The 20,372-nt window shown below is 37.7% G+C and overlaps 1 protein-coding gene across 2 annotated transcripts in view; it reads right to left on the bottom strand.

The window, feature by feature from the left end:
- Positions 1-20,372, bottom strand: part of LOC122566955 (terminal nucleotidyltransferase 5C) — a 170,740-nt gene that overhangs the window by 59,328 nt on the left and 91,040 nt on the right. The gene's annotated exons all lie outside the window — the stretch shown is intronic.

Here is a 20,372-nt window from a genome sequence, read left to right as displayed (position 1 = left end):
AAAAACGATGTTTTCGTCGTTGACGATTGCAATATCGAAAATATCGATTAACTTCGTTATAATGTAAATAACAATATAAAGTCAAATTTGCATATTTATTTTACGTACCTTTTTACGTATATAAGACCGGGGTTGCGTGAAATTTTTCATAGGAAAATTGGGTCGCGAACGGAGAAAGTTTAAGAAGCGGCGATCTGCAGAAGTAAGTGCAACTGCTCGAATGTCGATTATTATCGAGAAATTCATAACGATATTGTTACATTTTTGTACGTATTATATCTTGCGTGTGTCAGATATTTCTATTTGTGTCACACTTTTGCAATAAATACGAAGCACATAGGCCAGATGGGACAACTACAAAAAAGATTCGCGATTATGCGGATCATTAACAAATACGATCTGCAATAAATATTGTATTCGTTGGAACGCTACATTCCACACACTACGGTCCAGTTTGCATTATTTGTTACTCTTCTTTCGTTTTGTTACCCTCTGTTACTATTCTTGCCTCGTATCATTTTTATTCCTTTCATTTTCTTTTATCTCTTTGATTTCTCTCTCGCCATTTATTTGATTTACGGTTTTATGGTTTCTCGCACGGAATACGATTTTTCGTTTTATACGTGCGGAACGTACACTTCAGTAGTAAAAGTCATCTCCTACGTTTGCCGGCGAACTATACACTAGGTAAAAAAACCTTACGTATTATATTCATTCGATTATCGATTTAACCGAAGCCTCGTAGCTATCAGCCTTTGCCAAGCGAAAATATTACGTAACATTCGCCTGCATATGCATGCTACGAGAATAATCGCGCACATACATTGTTCGTGAACGTCATTCACGTGGCGCGATTATTGGACTTCCGTCTAAACAGGTATGATGTGTCCTCTGATTGGAAAATACGGATCAGCTGAATTTTGACGAGGAAAAGCCTGAGCAAGAACATGAGAAGACTCGTAAGAGATGCTTTACGTTTGGTTCGGCTAATTATTGATAATTATAGTTTTCAAGCTATTGACATTTTTCACACGATATCGGTGGATGATGACGAAGCTTAATCTGCTTTAGGGAGAACCAATGATCGAAAGTGATTGGCAATTTAATCGAGATCAATTCATTCACAACGATTACAAGCTTCTTTTTTTGTAAAACCATTACAACGTGATAGCATAGGTTCGACTTCTCGATAGATTTTAGATAAACACTTGTATTAACATTCCTTCAATTAAAAGAAATTCTCATACTATTTTTCATAATTCTCGGGGTTCGGATTGTATGTATTCTGATTCTTTTATTACCAATTTGGTATGGTAAAGTAGACACAAAGATGGCACGCAAGTATGTAAAGATATAAATCTGCCGCTCGAGGAATATCGTATAAATGTTAGGACGGTTTAACGTTTGTTTATAAAATTCAAGGCTCATTAGAAAATAAACCGCGAGGAAAGCCGCAAAAAGAGATATCGCTGAGAATAACCCATGGCCTACAGCGAGAGAAACAGCATTTCCAGCGGAAATAAATCATTCTCTGGCATCATTCGTCGCGCGTATGTATTTCCATATCTATATCGTTCGTCTGAAATATTTCAAAATATTTTGTTCATAAATACAAAATAACATATACATCGAATGAATGCATTTTAAAGACGAAAGAATAATTAATACCTTTCCTCAATGTTTTCACAAATTTTGTTCCGACGAGAAACTAACGAAAACGAGTTCAATCCCAAGACGCTAAATATTACTCCGAGGTATATGTTAAATTTTTCACCTGGCGAATTCTCCACCGGATTAACGAAGAAACGTGGTCCCAGCGTGGATTTAGCGGGAAATATATTTTTTCCCCGAATGAGTTTCCGCTGGGCTATGTAAGCACAGAGGAAAATATCGTTTGAACGAAACGCGATACAGGCCATGAAACGAGAGTCGAAGGGGAGAACTTTCAGATGGAAAAATGAAAGGCCGTCGAGTGACTGGCCTATTCTACTGTGGCCTTTCTTCTTCCATGGCCTCTCTTCTCTTCTATCCAGTGCTTCGAAGCACGTAGGCTAATATCCTGCTTGCAGTGTTGCGTAATCAACACAAGGCAATTGCGACAGAATCTCCCGTTGCATGTTAAAGCAGATTCGTCATCGACGTCTGTCCTTCAAACTCGTAGTCTTCTCGTTGCTCTTGACTTCTGTCATTCGCCACCAGTTTCGGTTATCATTTTCATCGCGTTGTGTTGTTATATGGAGGGAAAGTGACGAGATGATATTAATACGATTAGAGGGGGGGAGGAGAAGGAGGAGGTTCACCGCAAACACACACACTCTGCGTTTAAGATAATTGAATATTACGTACAATTTGCGATACGAACAAGGATATTGGCTATTTGATCGCCATGAGAACAATACGAGAATATTCTCTACATTTGTCATTTGTTATTTTTTAGAATAATTTCTATGTTGCATGTTTACTAGCTCTTTGCAATCTTTCATACACCTGCTGCTTGTATTTTCTTCTCTCAGATTATTTGCTATACAATGACGCGTGTTGAAAATAACTGGTTATAAAATGTTTACCACGCGAATGAGAATATTTGCTATATTTTTTGAGAGCTACTAATTTTTTACTTACTGCTTACTATTTCTGCTACTATTTGCTACTATTTATTTCTAAAATATCTTCTTTTTTTTTTAATGTTTCATATGTCTGTTATCTATTATTTTCAGAATATTCGCTATACTCGCTACTTACTGCTACTTATTCTACTTATTCGCCAGGTGACATTACCAGAATGAGGTAAAAGCGTCTCTGAAGTAAAGTACGAGTTGCAAACGTTGATTAGAAAGATCGCGAGAAAGAAAAGGGAAATTCTCTGGTACAAAGTTTCAGTAAAGGAAAGAAAAAGAAAAAGCGAACGTCCTCGAGGTGCATTCCATTACAACTGAAAATTACAACACGTCTCTGAAGGCAACACCAACGATCGTACTCGCGAACGCAACGACGCTTCATTCAAATCGAAGTGCATCGTAATACACATTTTCGTGCCGAGCATATCGAATGCAAGATAGTACACGCACACGTAGAAAAATAGAGAACAAGACAGGCAGACAGACAGACAGACAGGTAGAGAAAGACAGAAAGACTGGGTTAGTTCATAAACAAGGTATCTGCGTATCAGAGCAAAGGTGTTGGCTCGTTTCAACGTGGCGAACGTACTGTGAAAGGCAACACCTTGCGCGCTTTCGTTTCGCTCGTCGTCATGTACGGGGAGCAAGGATATACGACGTATCTGTCGTTCTGTAAGATAAGTACGCCGGTTTTGCATTGAATAACCGAGACATGTTACAGAATTTCACATTTTTCACAAAACTGGTCGTCGTTTTGTTCTTTCGAACGATCTCTCCCTTCCCTTTGAACCTGTACCTTTAATTCTAAATATGAGAAACCGAATAAAAATGTTGTAAATAATTTCTATTATATATAATTGTACATCTTTGAGCAAAAGAATTTACGAAGCAATTTATTTCAAGATCCGAAGGAATTCTTCCAAATTGAACGTAATTTCTGATTTCTCTGTAGTGTTTTTTAACCATCGTTGGAGTTGACCAACGTGGCTTTACCGAACAGCGCGTATTATCTAACAATGTCTGTATAAGGACGCGACTATAAAAAAGAGGAAGAAAAATTACACAATCCTTAAAAAAGGAAAAAAGAAGTAACAACTTCAAAACACAATTTCCGCGTGTTATCTTCCCAAAAACGTTGTAAAAGAACATACTACACGACCATAGCAAATGTCTAGCCGCTACCAAATATAAACTAAACCACGTTCACCGATAATCCATCGAAGCAAGGAGAAACACAACGAAATGCATTCCGTAAAAATTCTCGCGGCAATTTACGAGGAAATCTGACGAGAAACCAGTCTGAAACGAGCAAGAGTACAAAGATGTCTGGAGCCTGCAACCAGGCAACGATACTATGGCTTAATCATCGGAAAAAGCTGACATAACCGAACGTAGCCGGGCCAGAGAAATTCAGCCGGCAATTAGGCGAGTTACGCGGCGGTTTCACGAAGATAACGAGACAGATTTCTTGCGGATGAGCCACGGAGAATCTCGCGGAATCTCGCATTTTATTTATTAGCCTGCTTTTTCACGTCATCGTTCATTTATCCAAGCTTTGTTCGCGTGACATGACGCGGCGAATCGGCTCGCTTGTTGTATGGAAATACCTTTCCGACATTTCCCGCATTCCGCGCGTACCACAGTCGCGTGCGATCCACGGCTCAGAGACATTCGTGTACGATGTTTCTCTCTAGTAGAACTCGTCGGATTCTGCGAAAGTAACTTTCTTTTTTGGACATAATGGATCGCGACATTTTCGTCGGCGTTCGATTCGGTATTTTAATTAGAAAGGCTTCCTGATTTAGCGGGATTGTGTGATAATGTTCTTTCCACGCCAACAATGCGTTCTTTTCATGTTTGTCGAGGTATGTTTGTTGTGTAAAGGAGCAGAGTTGATAGATGAGACAGGTTTTAACGGATGTATTTTATCAATACTAATTGGTAAAATTTACCTGGCAATTTACCGTTATTTATGTCGTCTCCTTGCGAGATTTGAAAGTTGCACATAATAGAAGTGAAAAAATTGATTACGTAAATATAGAGTTTAAACGGAGAACGACGTTACGTTCGTCACGTGTATTCGACATTTTGTTTCAATTAGTAACATACCAACGTTTGGTAAATTACTTGCTTTCAAAATCGTTTATACACGTACATAGATGTATTCCTGTTACTACACGTTCGTTGCATAGTTTCTCTGTATTCATGTAACATTATCTGATCTTATTACGTGTATTATATACATCTATATTTTCGCTTTAATATATACGCGCATTTTTGATAAATTAAATTTACAGGGAATAGAGAAAGAAAGTATGTTTTACGTGTGAAAATCAGAGGAGTTAATTTCACGTTGGAAGAATCGATATAGAAAAACTTTTTCATTCAAGCGATAAATCTAGTTTCCTCTTTTTCTATCACGTTCAAGTAGCTACCATTTTTACCGTCTATTTGGTAAAATCGCGTTAATTTATGTCTCATACGTCGAATGAAAAATCGTAGAATGAAAAGTTGCAGCGAAAGCAGAAAATTAAGTGGACGAGGAGAGTACTAGTCGGCCGGAATACCGCAACACGTCAATGAAACTACTCGCTTAGGGATCAGAATCCACCATATCCACTGTAATTAAGTTCAAGCTTCAACTGTCTAGAGTTAATCACTGCCTTTATCGTTATCTTCCTTACGAAATACCGTTCGTTAATTAGAATACCAGTCGAAGCGTCAGATTTACCGTATTTCCGCGTCAATACGCTCATCAGCCTTGAATCTAATCCATCTACTAGAAATATCTCTTTCATTCGCTTCTAATCTTTTCCACTATCAACCTCTTCTATTACGCATATTTATCAATAAGAACAGTAATACACAATTTCTACATATTAATTTGATTTACAGATTTGGTATACGAATGTTGTTCGCTGAATGTTTAACCCTTTCGCTTCGGGTGCCGCTTATAGGCGGCTCCGGCTAGATGACCTGTGGGTACGGGTGCCGCTTATAGGCGGCGCCGGCTAGATGACCTGTGTAGGCGACCACGCGACGATCGGCACTCCATATATCACGATATGAATGTAAAGATTGCAATGTTGGCTTATGTATAGATCCTTGTTTCAAAATATATCATTCAGAATTATGTTACTAATCTTTACATATTAATATATTAACTAATTTACTTTTCATAATTAATTATGAAATTTGTGGCGCGCGCCTCCGTGCAGGGAGAGCACTTAGGCGGACTACACTGCCGAAGCGAAAGGGTTAATCCTGCGAACAAATCATTCTTTTCTTACGATACGAATTTTCGTCGCGATTTTGAGTTTATTTTTTTCCAAAATTTTTCCAAAATTGTCAAACTGAGATTTGAATTTACCTTGTTCGTTGACCTCTGATTAAAAAACCTATCTGTCGGTTGGTTGAAAGTTTTTCTCAAAAACTTGTTTAATTTCTTTGGAAATTTCTCTCAAACAAATTGTTAAAAATAACACGCCTAACAGGGCTATTCACGTGTGAATTCCTTTTTTTTTTTTTTTTTAATAAATACACATTTGCGATAAATATCTCGTAACTTCCGTATACCTTTTCAGACTTATTTGAAACTTCAATCACGTTGATTACAACGCCGATGAAATTTCAAGATGCGTGCAATACGGCGTGTGTTCAAATGTTTTCGTAAACCAACGCGACTACCATCTTCTAATTTTTCCAAATTACTCGTATGCCATTTCATTCTTCCTATTTTATTGCCAAGTGCAAAGACAGAACAAATAGAACCCTTGCCTTCTCGATCTCTTTACAAACGCCCCAATAAAACATCCTCGACGACAAAAGCCTCTTCGGGAAGTTCAGTGCACCCAACGACTGCATAGTTGGAGTCTAACCCTACTCGACGGAAGTCAACCACCCGTCGACAGCCAGCCCCGAGGAATAAAGTTCGCAAACAACCAACTCGCAGAGCTCTCGAAAGTTCTCTCTAGAACGTTGAGTACAAATGACTGTACAGCGGTGTCATATTCTGCTCGTTCCCAGAGACGATCCAGTCTAAGATGACATTACCAGCACTCGATGATTTTCAAATTTTTCTATACGAAATCGCGGACGGAAGTTATATCACGATGGATTAATCGTAAGGAGGCTTTTAACGCGAGACGATAAAATTACGTTCGTTAGAACAAGTAGAATTTCCATAAGAACACGTTGACCGCTACAGTGATCAGCGGTGATGACTCGCTAAATTATTTAGAAATTTTGCGAAATCGTTTACTAATTTTTACTAAATTTCTTACTGTTTATGTTTTTACTCGTTTCTTTGGCAGAGGGATGATTAAAATAAGATAACTTTCGTGTACCAAGAAAATGTCAGTAATGTGAACGGTTTAGGTGACACTGTGAGAGAAGCGCGCAGGTTCGACATAACGTAAGTTCGCAAAAATTAAACGCTCTGTTGTGATACAAAGAATCTACGGTTCGTGTGCCTCCAGGAAGCCACGAAATCTTCACACTCGCGAGTTATTACTCTGCTAGAGCAAAGAATATTCAGTATGTCCATTTATTTATTTACAACGAATCTCTTTTCTCCAAATTTGAGAATTGTTGAACAATGTTTTAGATATACACTATTTGGCACATTACAGATTCAATTTTTGAGATAATTCTCGGGAATCTGCGACAACGAAAAATTATTCAAACAATGTCCGTGGCAAGCAAAATGTTAAGAATCGCTGGCGTAGTATATTTCTATGTTTCTACGATCTATTGCGGCTTGCAAAATATACGAAATTCTCGTGACAGTCACCATAAGAAAAAAAAAAAAAAATTCCAATCGCGTTGAATAGTCCGGGCGATTTCGACTCCGCAATCAGCGCGCTACTGTCTTCGCTATCCAGTCCATCCAGGTGTGCTCCTTTTAAAGGAGGTGAGTTACCGCGACACATGACAAGTGCATCGTCCAAGGCGGTTCAACGATATAAAATACCCGTCACTGTCATCAACGTCGTTAACACCGTTCCGAGAGACACGTAGAAGATTGATTTCGCGGGCTGCGCAATACGATCGACCGTTTCAACGTCTGCAAATACCTCGATCCATCCTAAATACCAGAAAAAGGTCACGTTCGCCGGATGAGCTGGCTAAGTTCGGTTAAATGTTGATCGAAGTCTGTTCGTGGAACAAGGACGAAGACTTAGATACTTGGAGGATGACGACGACGATGACGATATTGTGTTTCAAGGGTTGCGAACAATGGTCTTATTGAGTTTCATGAGTCGGTGTATCAACGGTTTGCAGTTTGAGAATTTTTATGCTACGATGGATGTATTAGTCGGTCCAGAGGAGTTTTACAGCGGAACTTTTTGAAGCCGAAGTGTGGAAAAGAAAATGATGTATTACGTTTTAAAGATCGATAAAGTCACTTTGGATGGATGTTACGGTGAAACGTTTGGAAACCAAAGATTAGGTTGGAACCACGGTTTTTAAACGCGTGACTAATTTCGAGATATTGCTGAACAGAAACGTAAAATATTATGGACATAATTATTTCTTCTTTTTTCAGGGATATAATGTGGAAACAGATGTGTCTGTGTTTGTATAATAATTATCTTCACAAGTTCATCCCTAAAGACTTCACCCTTTTACTAATGCAAGTCTAATTCAAACCATTTCACGATATTCATATTTTCTTAAGCTGGCTAACTTAGCTTAAAATTCAGAACTATACCAAAATTAATTCCCATGGAACAGGAACGAAGAAGAAAGACGAAGAAGAAGAAGAAGAAGAAGAAGAAGATGAAAAAGTTCCACAGATGCACCTCGACTGTTACTTTCACGGGACTCGTTCGTAACGTACACTAACACGTACGAGCTTTGCTCGTTGTTTTATCCTTTTCCAGTTGGGCGTGTTGCTGGTTCTCCAGTGATACTCCAACGTTGCTCCGTCTCTTAGAGCAAACACAAAGAAAGTGAACGTTGCAACGCGACCGGGAAGTGGCCTCTTTATGCAATGCGATGCTAGCTGCCTGCTTATGGAATAACGCTGGTCGTTGGATTACGCCGAGTATATCCTCTTTTTACTGCTGTTTCTATCGTTTTCTGTTCTTCTTTGACCTGCTACGGTTTTGTTATTTACATTATACGCTTTGCCATTGTATTATATTTGGTTCGGTGTTCGTAGGATTTTATCACGTTAGAACGTTGAAAAAAAGAAAAAAAGGTTCTTCGCGGCGAATTATTTCGTAGCTCTTTTACTTTTGTGCTTTTACAGTGATCGTTCAAAAATGATTCCGCGAAAGGAGTACTCGGAATTAGAAGATTTCAATGTATCAGATTGTAAAGAATTTCTCTGTGAATTATTTGACGTTGCTACTTCGTAGATCCTTTAAATGTCGTTAAAAATGATCGTTTGCTACTTCGCAGATCCTTTAAATGTCGTTAAAAATGATCGTCTGGCATTTGTATTCTGTGAGAAATATTCGAGTAAAGATATTTTAACGTAACAGTGTCGAAGAACGAGTGCAAATTGTGAGAAAAGAATTTCTACGTAGATAATATTATCGTTTTGTAATTTCTTCCAGCGATTGTCCAAAGAAAATTTTCTATGAAAGATATTCGAACGAGGAAATTTTATTGTGAAAATAAAGAATTTAATAGATCAGCGTAGAGGGGGTGAAAGGAATTTGTATAGTTTATAAATCGTTATTTTGTAGCTTTCTTAAAGTGTTCTTGACACGATCGACAATTTTCTTCTTCTTCTTCTTTTTTTTTTTTTTTTTAATGAGAAATATTCGACTGAAGAGATTTTCTAAAAGTGTCAAAGAATAAGTGTAGATTGAAAAGAATTTTCACGCGCATAAATATTTGCTCGTGATTTACAATTTATAGAAAGGATAACATTTCTCTTCGTATTTTTCGCTTTTCTTCGTGCGTTTTTCGTTTGCCTGGACGAGATCGTGTCGTCTGTATCCTCGGGGAAATTATAGAACACCGAGTTGAAGATTTTAAAGTATGTCGCTGCTCCCGTAGGATTAGCTTCTTAAAAGTTCCAGTAAACTTCTTTTCCGATGAATCTGTACAATTAATTTCTGATAAGGATCCTCTATAGCTAGCAGGCTATGTCATTATTTCAATCTTCTGTAGCGGAAGCACGCCTTGTAAATTCACGAATCCAACGAAATTCTATGAGATTCTTAATAATATTTAATAATAATTTTTAATAATATCAGCCATAATATCAATATTATCGAATAATATCATTTTAAAACATAGAATCGTTCCAAACTCTGTTCAATTTTTACTTGATTTACAAGCTAATATAATAAATCCTCAGTATATTTCTTGATACTTAATCTAAATATTGGGCTGGCAACTAAGTGATTGCGGATTTTGTCAATACCACCTAATGAAAAAATCCGCAATCACTTAGTTGCCAACCCAATAATAACACGTCAAAAGTACTCAAAACGGACGATTTAAAGAATCACTGTTTTTTCGTTATGAAAATTTCTTACGTTTCTAGAGTCATTGGCGATTCAAAAATACACGCTTGCGAATTTTTACAGGGAATAAATGATAATAATTGCACTACGTATGATGGCACTTCAAATGTCAAATTTATTCAAAAATTATTTTGTCCTGAATATTTTCACATAATTTCAACGTCCTTTCGCACTGTAATAATTCTATTTTTTATTACCAGGTATTTCCATATCTATTTTAGTAGAATTTCTTTCACCTACAACAACATACACGGTGTTACATTTCGACACGAATAGTCTCAATCAAAAACGGTATTCCATGTCAGCAGTAGAAATTTTCAAAGGTGCACATTTGCACGTTGGATTTCTTATGCGATGTAACATTATCGGTGAAGCTTTTCCACGTTTTTTCAACAGCGTTTCAATTACTTGCAGAGGCAACTTATCCCCGACGAACGTTCACGTAACGATCGTCAGTGCAAGCGCTCCGTTTCGTTTTTCCTCGCCGTGTGCTGAATCTTCGAGGGAAACGATACCTCAAGAAAGCCGGTGAACGTAACCTCGAAGGGTCTCAAGGCAGAAATACGACACGACTCCGGTACGAAATTAGGTCGCGTTCCGTTGAATCCTTGGCGAGATACGCGCGAACAGCTTTCAAAGAATATCTCGTAAGAAACGACGGGACCCTCCTCGAAACCTCTCATTTTCGCCATATAGAATTTTTCTGCAAATTTTCACAATTACGCAATTTTAGGAGAATATTTTTAAACGAGCGGAAGAATCCGACGAACGATCTTTCGACAAAGTTCCTGCGATCATCTATTCCTATGCTTCGAAATTCGATCGATCGGCTAGCAGCGGTCTGAAGCTTTTCAGCTCGAGAGTCGAAAGTTGAAAAGTTTGAAGCTAAATATATTTAAATTTTGAATTGGGAAATCTGAACGTTTAGAGGTTGGAAGTTTCGAGAATGAAAAAATCAGAATCAACTGAAAAGTGTGAAAATCATGGTATTTGATGTTTGTAAGTTCTAGAAGCTTCCAGCAGAGTTCATTGAACCTACGATTCACAGATATTTTAATATTCCGATTCAACGATCAAAGAATCCTCGACTTTCCATGTTCAAAGTTTATCTTCTTCTTCGAGGCTGGGACGCTCGAGAATTTCAAAAATCACCGATACAACATGTCGATCCAACGAATCGATCGATCAACAATAATTCACTTCTTAACTATGCGCAATTACATAATTTTCTATTTCAGATTCAACTTTTTCGAAACAAATCTTCCTACTACATATTGTAACATAAGTCTATTTTAAGAGGCAATATTTGCGCGTGGTTCAACGATTCTCTTGAAACGAAAGTGAAATTAATAATACATGTAGCTATTCGACGAGTCAATATTCTGTCTGTTGTTCGTTCTCTCGTCCGCTGATGAACAAGCACGCAGAAAAAGATTCATCGAGTGTATTTCGCGATGAGTATTCGTCGTCTTGAGAAGTGTATTTTCTTAGCTGGCGTAATAATGCCACTCGACAATTTCTAATTGATAGAAAAGTCAATAAAACGACGTCAATCGCAGCTAGTTTATCGAACCATTGCCTCGAACTAACTAAAAAGATCTTTGCGTGAACTCTTCTTTCGTCATAGCTACATTAGTTAGGTACTCGTTAAAGATATTAACGAGGTCTTTTGGACAATTATTTATTATTATCAATTGTCGTCCTTATTCGAGAAATTTTACAACGTCAAATGAAATCGTGGCTATAATTTTTCATCGTTTTCCTTCGTCACAAAGATGTTTATTTGAAATAGTAATAACCATTTCTAAACATAACGAAAATGAAAGAGTAATAATGAAACTTCTACTCTTTTGTCGAAATATGACTTTTATCATTTGTCATGAACCTTGTCATTTAAAATATTGCGTATGCGTCTGAAACGGTTCGGTTCTTTTGAAAAATTCGCCTTGCTGAATTAGAAAAGTATTTCTCTTACAAAAGGAAAAGAAAAAAAAGGAAAGAAAAATAACGTACGTAAAATGTGCGTCGTATAAACATTTCTTTATCCGAGAATACTTCGAATTCTGCCGGCGGCAATAAAGAAGCAGAGACGAGAAATGAAGGCGTGGAAAATTATCTGCAATCGGCTTCTTGCTCTGTAGTTTCCATGTCAGTTGGACAATTTAGCCGTTAGACGCCAGCTTCGAGTTCTGTGCGGCGCTTTTATGCCGTTTCGCAGATCGACTGATTGCGTAATGCGCAACAAGACGTGAAAAGGCTCGTTCGCCGCGATTATTCATACCATTCGTTCGTCATGTATAGTTCACGTATACTTGGCGTCACACCACGACGAGACTTAGTTTGTATTTCGCTTCGCCTAAAGCCATTCTCGTCCTTTTAGACATAAGTAGCGTAGAATCTTAAATATTTCAAGGTCGTGTTCGTTCGACAACTCATTGGAATCCGCTTACTGTATTTTTATTTGTAGAAACTCTATTTCTCCTTATATCCCCGATTTCTCCTTTTCTTTATGATAATTTTTCTTTCTCTTTTATCTCTCTCTCCGTCTTTGATGTTAGTTTCTTCCATTCCAATGTTCATATATACATACATATATATGAGCTTTTTCCTTTTACTGACGCAATTTCACTTTTGGGATATCAGCCTTTTTCTAATATTAAGGGTACGATCGATAAACTAAAAGCAAATTAACTCGCAGTAACTAAAATCATTGTCCAAATACCAAAGACGCGGAAATTAACAAACGCTTAAGAACTAAGAGTCCTCATCTTTCAGCTTTTTCCTAACACCAAGAAGACGATCGATGAATCAACTCAATTAACACGTAGCAACTAACGAATTGCTCAGATACTGAACACACAAAAGTGATTAAATATTTAGACGTTGAAAATGCAAATAATCCAGTCTCCGCTTCACCCTCGTTTGAAAAAAAAAAAAAAAAGGGAAAGAAAATAGCACGGCGGATGCAACGCAAAGATCAGAAGTAGTCGAGTTAATTAAACTGCCGCTACTTTAATATAGAACTCGGTTATATCGCAATGACTGGCGTAAAACAACGCGTGAACGAGACAACCGCGCGCCTCTAATAGGACACGGAACACTAACTTATTCACGCAGCACGCGTGCAACTGGCTTACGCCCACGGATTCCGTGAAAACGTCATGGCAAAATCACGGTTTTATCGGCACGTGACCCACTTCTTCTTCCCTATCGAGCCCAGCACGCGTTCTTCGTTATCGTTGCCGTTGAATCGCGCGAACAATACCTCGTTAGCGCGATAAACGAAGCAAAGACGTCCGATTGTTTCCTCCGAAAATTATTCCGCCGGCTTCTTTTTCTTCAATTCCATCGATTATTTATTTATTTAGACGAGAGACCAGCGGACCGCTCTTTTCTCTTCAGCTACATTTTTCTAAAATGGTACGATGATATTTCCACTTACGTAACCGGTACCCTATGGGTCATTCGTGGCCCTCGCGTGTTTCGCGATGTACAACGATGAGTATCGGTGCCTGAAACGTAGCTAATAATCGTATGAAGTGTACACAACGAAAACGGGATGGATTGTTTTTCTTTAAAAATCTTGTTATACCTTTAGTCGCACAAAATAACGTGAAAAAATATTTAACATATAAATATAAGAAATAATACGAGTTTAAGAAGAATGAACAGACTTTAAGCTTATCAAGTCCAGTCGAGTGACCGGTTTCAAAATTGAATTTAAAATTGCACATTTATTGTTATTCGTTTTGTTCGTCCAACTCTATGTAAATTATTGTATCATCCGATTAATTAATTTTTCAATTTTTGTTAATATAAGGATTGGCATAAAGTTCGATGAACAAAAGAAATAACAAGGAATGAACAATTTTCAATTAAATTTTATCTAGTCCATGGATTTTATTTGGTTCGATCAATTTCAAGGAACCTGGGTCATCGATGACCACTGTGACAGACGAAGATCGTTAAGTAACGTGAATTGCGTGACGTTTCTTCATGGAAGAAGTTATGGGGTCATGTACAGCCAGCATATTGCTTTTAGAGCAATATAGGTGTATTACGCGGTTTCGTGTATTGAGAGCAACGAGTATGTAGATTTGACAATGCGAATCAATTGCTAAGTTCGCCTCCTCGTCTTCGCGATTAACGTTCTAGAAACGATATCAAGATTACACATATGGAAACACCGTTGACGATACAAGAAGCTGAAACGTAAATTGAGGAACGAAAGTAATGGAAAATTGGAGGAAAACATTTTAATCTTAATGCGACTCCTTAAAACTTACAAATCTTTCGATTTCTTCTTCTCAGCATGTTCACAGAAAAATATCCACATTTTTCGATAATATTTCGTACACCCAATCCAAGTGAATAAAAGTCACAAAATATCAAATAATATCAGGGAACAAGGGTTGTCAAATTTTTCCTAAATATCTTGATCGATAATTAATAAATATCAGAGAGGAACAGCGGCAATAGAAGACAAAGCAGTGGAATACCTTGCGATCCGTAAGGAAGACGATAAAGACATTGTCTGTCCTGAAAATCCTCGTTTCGAAACGTTACGATCTTCAAACCTGAATACTCGACGAAAGTCCTGAAGAGCTTGGTGTCGCTGGAAGACAAGCGACCTCGAGCATCCGGCGATGTGGGACACGCCACTTCCATCGCCTTGTCGATAAGAATATGTGCGAGGGGACCTTGACAGAGGCGACTCCTCCCACGAGTGACCAAGACACGACAACAAGGTGTACGCATACATACGTACGCGATCGTGAGTCGCATATGCACGATTTCTCTATACCACGAGAGCACGGCTAATCCGATTCAAACGAATTTCCCAGATGCTCGTCGAGTCGTTCGTTTCGACACTCGGCGAACCATGCAATTGGTCGTGGCCGCTGGCGCAACTAGTTTGCGAAATGTTCAATTGTTCCGAGAGCTTCCAGCGAAATTGAAAAGTTTTATCAAATTCGTACAAAATTTTGCTTTTAAGTTTCAAACGTTTCGTACGTAAATGGATCGCTTTAATATTTTTTCCGTCGCAGTTCCCTGCACCTCGATTCTACAAATTCATGTTTACGAAAATTTACAGAAAATTTTATATAATTTCGTCGTTTCATATAATTTTCGTAAAAACGTCGGAACATACTGCACCGTGACGTTTAATTTTTCCAAAATGTTGTTTTAGTTAAGGATTCAGGATATTCCTTGTAATGTCGAATAAATTATCGCTGGGCCCTTGGCAGGTTTAATAAACTGAGAAATTAAAAGCTAACGATGATTTCGCAAGTTTAGTACGAAACGTTGTCTTTCGTTTCGTCGTTCGAACAATGTCGCCTCGTCGGGTTAGTAGGTTTACTTTTCGAAGATGAATTTTTTCCATATTTTTGCCGCTTCTTCTTTCGTTTCCTTTAGGTCGATGGCGTGTGCAGTACCGTTGGTCCTCGTTGAAACGCCGTTTCTGGGTTGCAGTCAGATTGTGCTCTGGCATTGTCTTACAACGCGTAATTAGCGTAAGAAACATATTACGAGTAACTGAACTCTACGGTTCTTACGTTGGAAGATTCGGAGTTATTTGTTGCGATAGTTGGGCAAGCTTTGGAGAAGGAAGTAGAGCATTTGAAGCGAACTGGCAATTCTGGTATTTATAAAGATTCGTTGCAGAAATAGTTGAGAGAAAATTTGGTTTAGTCTACTTATTTTTAGATTTGATTATATCATCAAGATTCTATTTTCATCTGAATCCTCATTCTTCACTACCATCATTCGTAAATCAAAGTCCGATTCTTTTTTCCATCAGATTTATAATCGGGAAAACTGAGATACTACGATACATTGATAACAGAAGAAAAATATTATTACACGACATTTCTGTAATTTAACAGTGCGAATATTAACACGCACTCTGTCGTCCCTTCAATTTCTTCCAAGTACCAAAATTCATCGATAGACCGCGCACGTTTCCGCAATTTATGTTTCATATATTTCAATATTCATTTGTGTTTCAATGATTTCAAATAGGGAAGTAAAAACCGAATAAAAATCTGTTTCCAATAAATACTCTACCATGAATATCTCCTATATTTTGCACAGTATAAACGTTCTATAGATCTGCTAACTCCATAATCTTGCAAAAATACACAAACACCCACAGTCTATTGATCAGTGGAATGAACATCGACAGAAAAGGAAAAAAAGAGAAAAAAAGAAATAAACCAAAAGGAAACTCTAGAAAGGGAAAAGAAGATTGAATAACGAAGAGAAAAACGAGAAAAAAGAAGAAAAATATGATATGCAAAGCAATATGCAGACAGCCGAGAAAGAAGGATTTGCCAATCATAACGAGATCGATTATATCGCTCGGCAGTCGGATTTCCAGGTGCATACCACGCCCTGGTACGTGCTCGCGAACCTTGAAACACCAGCGACATTCCTTTTACAGGGCTGAACTGGAGCGTTCTCGCATAAAACACGGCGTGGAAAGGAGCGTTGCAACGATCAACCGGTGAAATGTTCTCGCGACACCACGCGAGGTGTTCTGCGTTCGTTAAAGGGCACATTTTACGGTGCACTTCTGTCCAACGATCGAACGATACCGTGAAAAACTATAAAACAGTTCGATACCTATCGTTTTCAGGAAAACCAATGACATTTGTGCAAGAAAGAATCTCGCTGCAACGGAATACCAAGTTTTCTCAACGTTTCTTAGTGACGTTTACATAGATACGTTTTAGTGATATGACTACGGAAACTTCGAAATTTCGTGGCATTTCTGTGACTCGAAGCTCTCGGAAGCCAGGTAAATAACAGGTTGCATAATTGATCGATGAGAAATATTTGAAGATTAATAGTTTTAGAATACGGGAAAAAATGAATTGCGAGATAGAAAACTATGAAGATCTATTCATTTTTCCTTTCCATGTTTCATAACTACGAATGTTTCCTAACTAGATATTTTTCTTACGTGAACAATATTTATCTTAAAATATTTCCGGTGCATAGGTGGTTAATATTAAAAACAGGATTTTTCGAACAGATAACGATTACGTAAAAAATACTAATAGTTTTTCGATGTTAACGTGATTCATCTTATATAACAAACAGAAACGTAGAACGATATACCACAGCCGATTTCGTCGGATTCTTTCTAAATACAAACACTCGATTTACGCGTGATATATCATTAATCTACGTCGTGAGAAATCGTTAAGAAAAAGTATTTGATAGATGACTTCGTGCTTCAATCTTCAATTCGCAGATGAATCTACTTCACTTGCTTGAGGTTTGAAAAAAGTAAAAACATTCAGTTCGAATACATAAGTTCGACTTACCTAGAATCTACGTAAGCCGATTAATATCACGTTTACGGGGACAAAGGACACGTGGCGACTCGGTATCTTCCAGCGAAGAAAAACTTTAATTCTGTAAATTGCGCTTGGCTCAGGAATGACCGGGGAAAACGATAACCCGCGAACGAGCAGAACTCTTTTAGACTTACGGTTCACGAACACCAGTAAAAAGAAACCTCTCTCTCTCTCTCTCTCTCTCTCTCTCTCTCGTTCGAGAGAAAATGGAGAACGAGGAGGACAAAACAGACGTTACGACTTCTCTGTAAATTGTACACGTTGATAGACTTAATGAACGCTAGCTGCGATGTAACGTAAGAATAAAGTCAGTGAATAATTATTTTCCCACGAAAATTCGCTTGTCAAGCGTGGAAACGAAGAGAATTAATTAGACGAAGTATCGAATAGAAGATATTTGTAGAAGAAGAATATTTAATATATTTTCTAATTAAAACATTTTCAGCAGAGAAATTTAATGGTAGGTTTATTGTTCGTGAAGTTCGGAATGTTTGAAAGGTTTAATGAATGTTAATCGTAATGTGACGCAAGGATGAACTTCGTAAATAATTATTCTTCTATGGAAAATTGATCATGATACGCGAAAGAGAAGAAAATTGATGGAAGAGATTGTATGTGAAATATTTGTAGAATGCTAAGGAAATTAGACGGAAGAATTTTATTATGAAGAAAATGTCGATCTCTAGCAACGTGTACGCATTAAAAAATTTCACGCGCGTCAAATATTATTGACAAATAGAAATTCACGAGAAATTGAAAATTTGCAAAGTTCGATTTTTATAATGTTCGATTACGATAGCGTTATATTACAGCGAATACCGTTCATACTTGTAAATGACTGTCAGCTGCAGAACTCAACATATCGTTGACGTCACTGGGTCAAATCTACTTAGAGCTACAGAGTTATGTCATTGGAGCTAAGCTGTACCGAGTTCCGTCGATACTTTCATATAGCTGACACTTTAAAAACCTTTGCTTGATATTATACAATGAACATAAAAAGCTTAATGCAGTCAGTATACGAACGAGAAGCCAAGAATTCTGACATAATAATGAAATCTGTTTAGCAGAACTTAAAACCACGAACGACAAACAAAACCAGATTGCAGATAAACTACTGCATAATACATAAAACATAGCGAGCTGCAAAAATGTTCTCTGAATAATGGATTACATCGGGAACAAGAATGAGTTTAGTAACGAAGTAATAAATTTATAATCGAAACAAATCGTTTCGTCAATTTTACGAACTTACGAAATCTGATATAAATTTCTGCGGCTTTAAGCGTCGACAAATTCTCCTATCAAAAATCGAAAGATTCGTCGCGTACACACCGAGTAAAACACTGAACTTGCAAGAAGCAAAGAACAGCGCCAAAAAATCGTTCGGACGAGTTAATTAGCCAGACGAAACTCCTATCGCAATTTCATAGAAGGAGAAATATTTCTTGACGTTTGAACAACAAAAAACCATGAAATTTTACTGCCAATACTGCCTCCAAAATTTGTATTTTCTACAACACTTACGAAGTACATAATACGATAAAACTAACTTTTCCATTAAATCAGAACTTCAAGTCTCATATCGAATACACTGAACTCTCACATAACTTTATATCGAATTTTATTACCAATTTTCTTTACACGTTAAATTCAACCGATTAATAAAATTGACCAATACTTATCCCCATAGTAAAATAAAATTATATTACAAAATGTATAAATTGAAGCTTCAAATTTTATACCGATATCGAAGCCTGTACTTTCCAATAGGCGCGTCTACCGGATGAAACGATCGAGTACGAAGTTAGTGGTCTGGTATGGAAAAAGCGGGAGCAGGAACAAGAAGGCACGCAGGGTAGAAGAAGAAAGTGGTTTGAACGCGTGCAACAGGGCCTCTCATCCAGGTGTTTCCTACGCTGGCCGATATTCCACGTTCTTTAATTGGCCACGCCAAGTCGAGAAGGTAAGTCTTTCGCCTCGTGCACCGTATTTAGACGGCCGATTAATTATGCGCTCTAACCATAAACGGCAGTCACCTGTTTCGAACCCGCGAGCTCGTGCACACCTTTACGTCTTACTCCGCCTCGGAACGTTCTAAATCTCTGTGCTCGTGCGTGCCACTATGTATAATTGACACCGTGCCAGGAGACACCGTTCCAAAGATATGCCCGTTACTTTCTAAGATTTCGAAGGTTAATAACTCCATTGGTCGTAACGAGACTTTATTAGAATTACGAGATTATGGCAGGAAAAAGCGATAATAGATAAATGAGAGAGATAAACGAATAAAATTGTCTCGTTGACTATCTGAAGAAGTACTTGCAACAGTAGTAATCGTAGGGATTTCAGAAACGAAGATTTTATATTTTTTGATTTTTCGACTCTTTCAAATTGCTCGAGCAATTACGAATAGCCTGTATATCGTACGAAGAGGTAACCGTGGATTAGATAGCGTGGAGGGATAGAAAATATTGAGACGGTAGATTTAACTGGTATTTGGTGGTAGTCGAGGTGGCGAGATGGAATTAATTCGACGATTATGATCGATATTTGAGAGAATAATTTATAAGAGGACGTTCGTCGAGTTGTTTGTTTTTTTTTTTTTAAATTGAATTTAAGAGATGGGAATTTTATCGCCGCATACAATACTCGTGACACGCGTAAAGGTAAACCTTTTCGCATTACGTCTGCGATATTTGTAAAACATACAAGATCAATTTTTACCGTAATACGTCTGTAATATCCGCGAAATGAACTTTCATTGCGACACACTTATCCTTAATAACGAAACTAAACGCAGTATCATTTATAATGCGTATCCGTTTCCATTGCAATAAGCGTGCATTTGCAATCTACGTTCGTCACATCTGAACTCTAATTTGCACCGTTAACTATGA

Source organism: Bombus pyrosoma, linkage group LG4, assembly GCF_014825855.1.
Source record: "Bombus pyrosoma isolate SC7728 linkage group LG4, ASM1482585v1, whole genome shotgun sequence".
NCBI lineage: Eukaryota > Metazoa > Arthropoda > Insecta > Hymenoptera > Apidae > Bombus > Bombus pyrosoma.
Note: the sequence above shows the minus strand (reverse complement) of the source record. Positions and strands in the feature narration are given on the sequence as shown.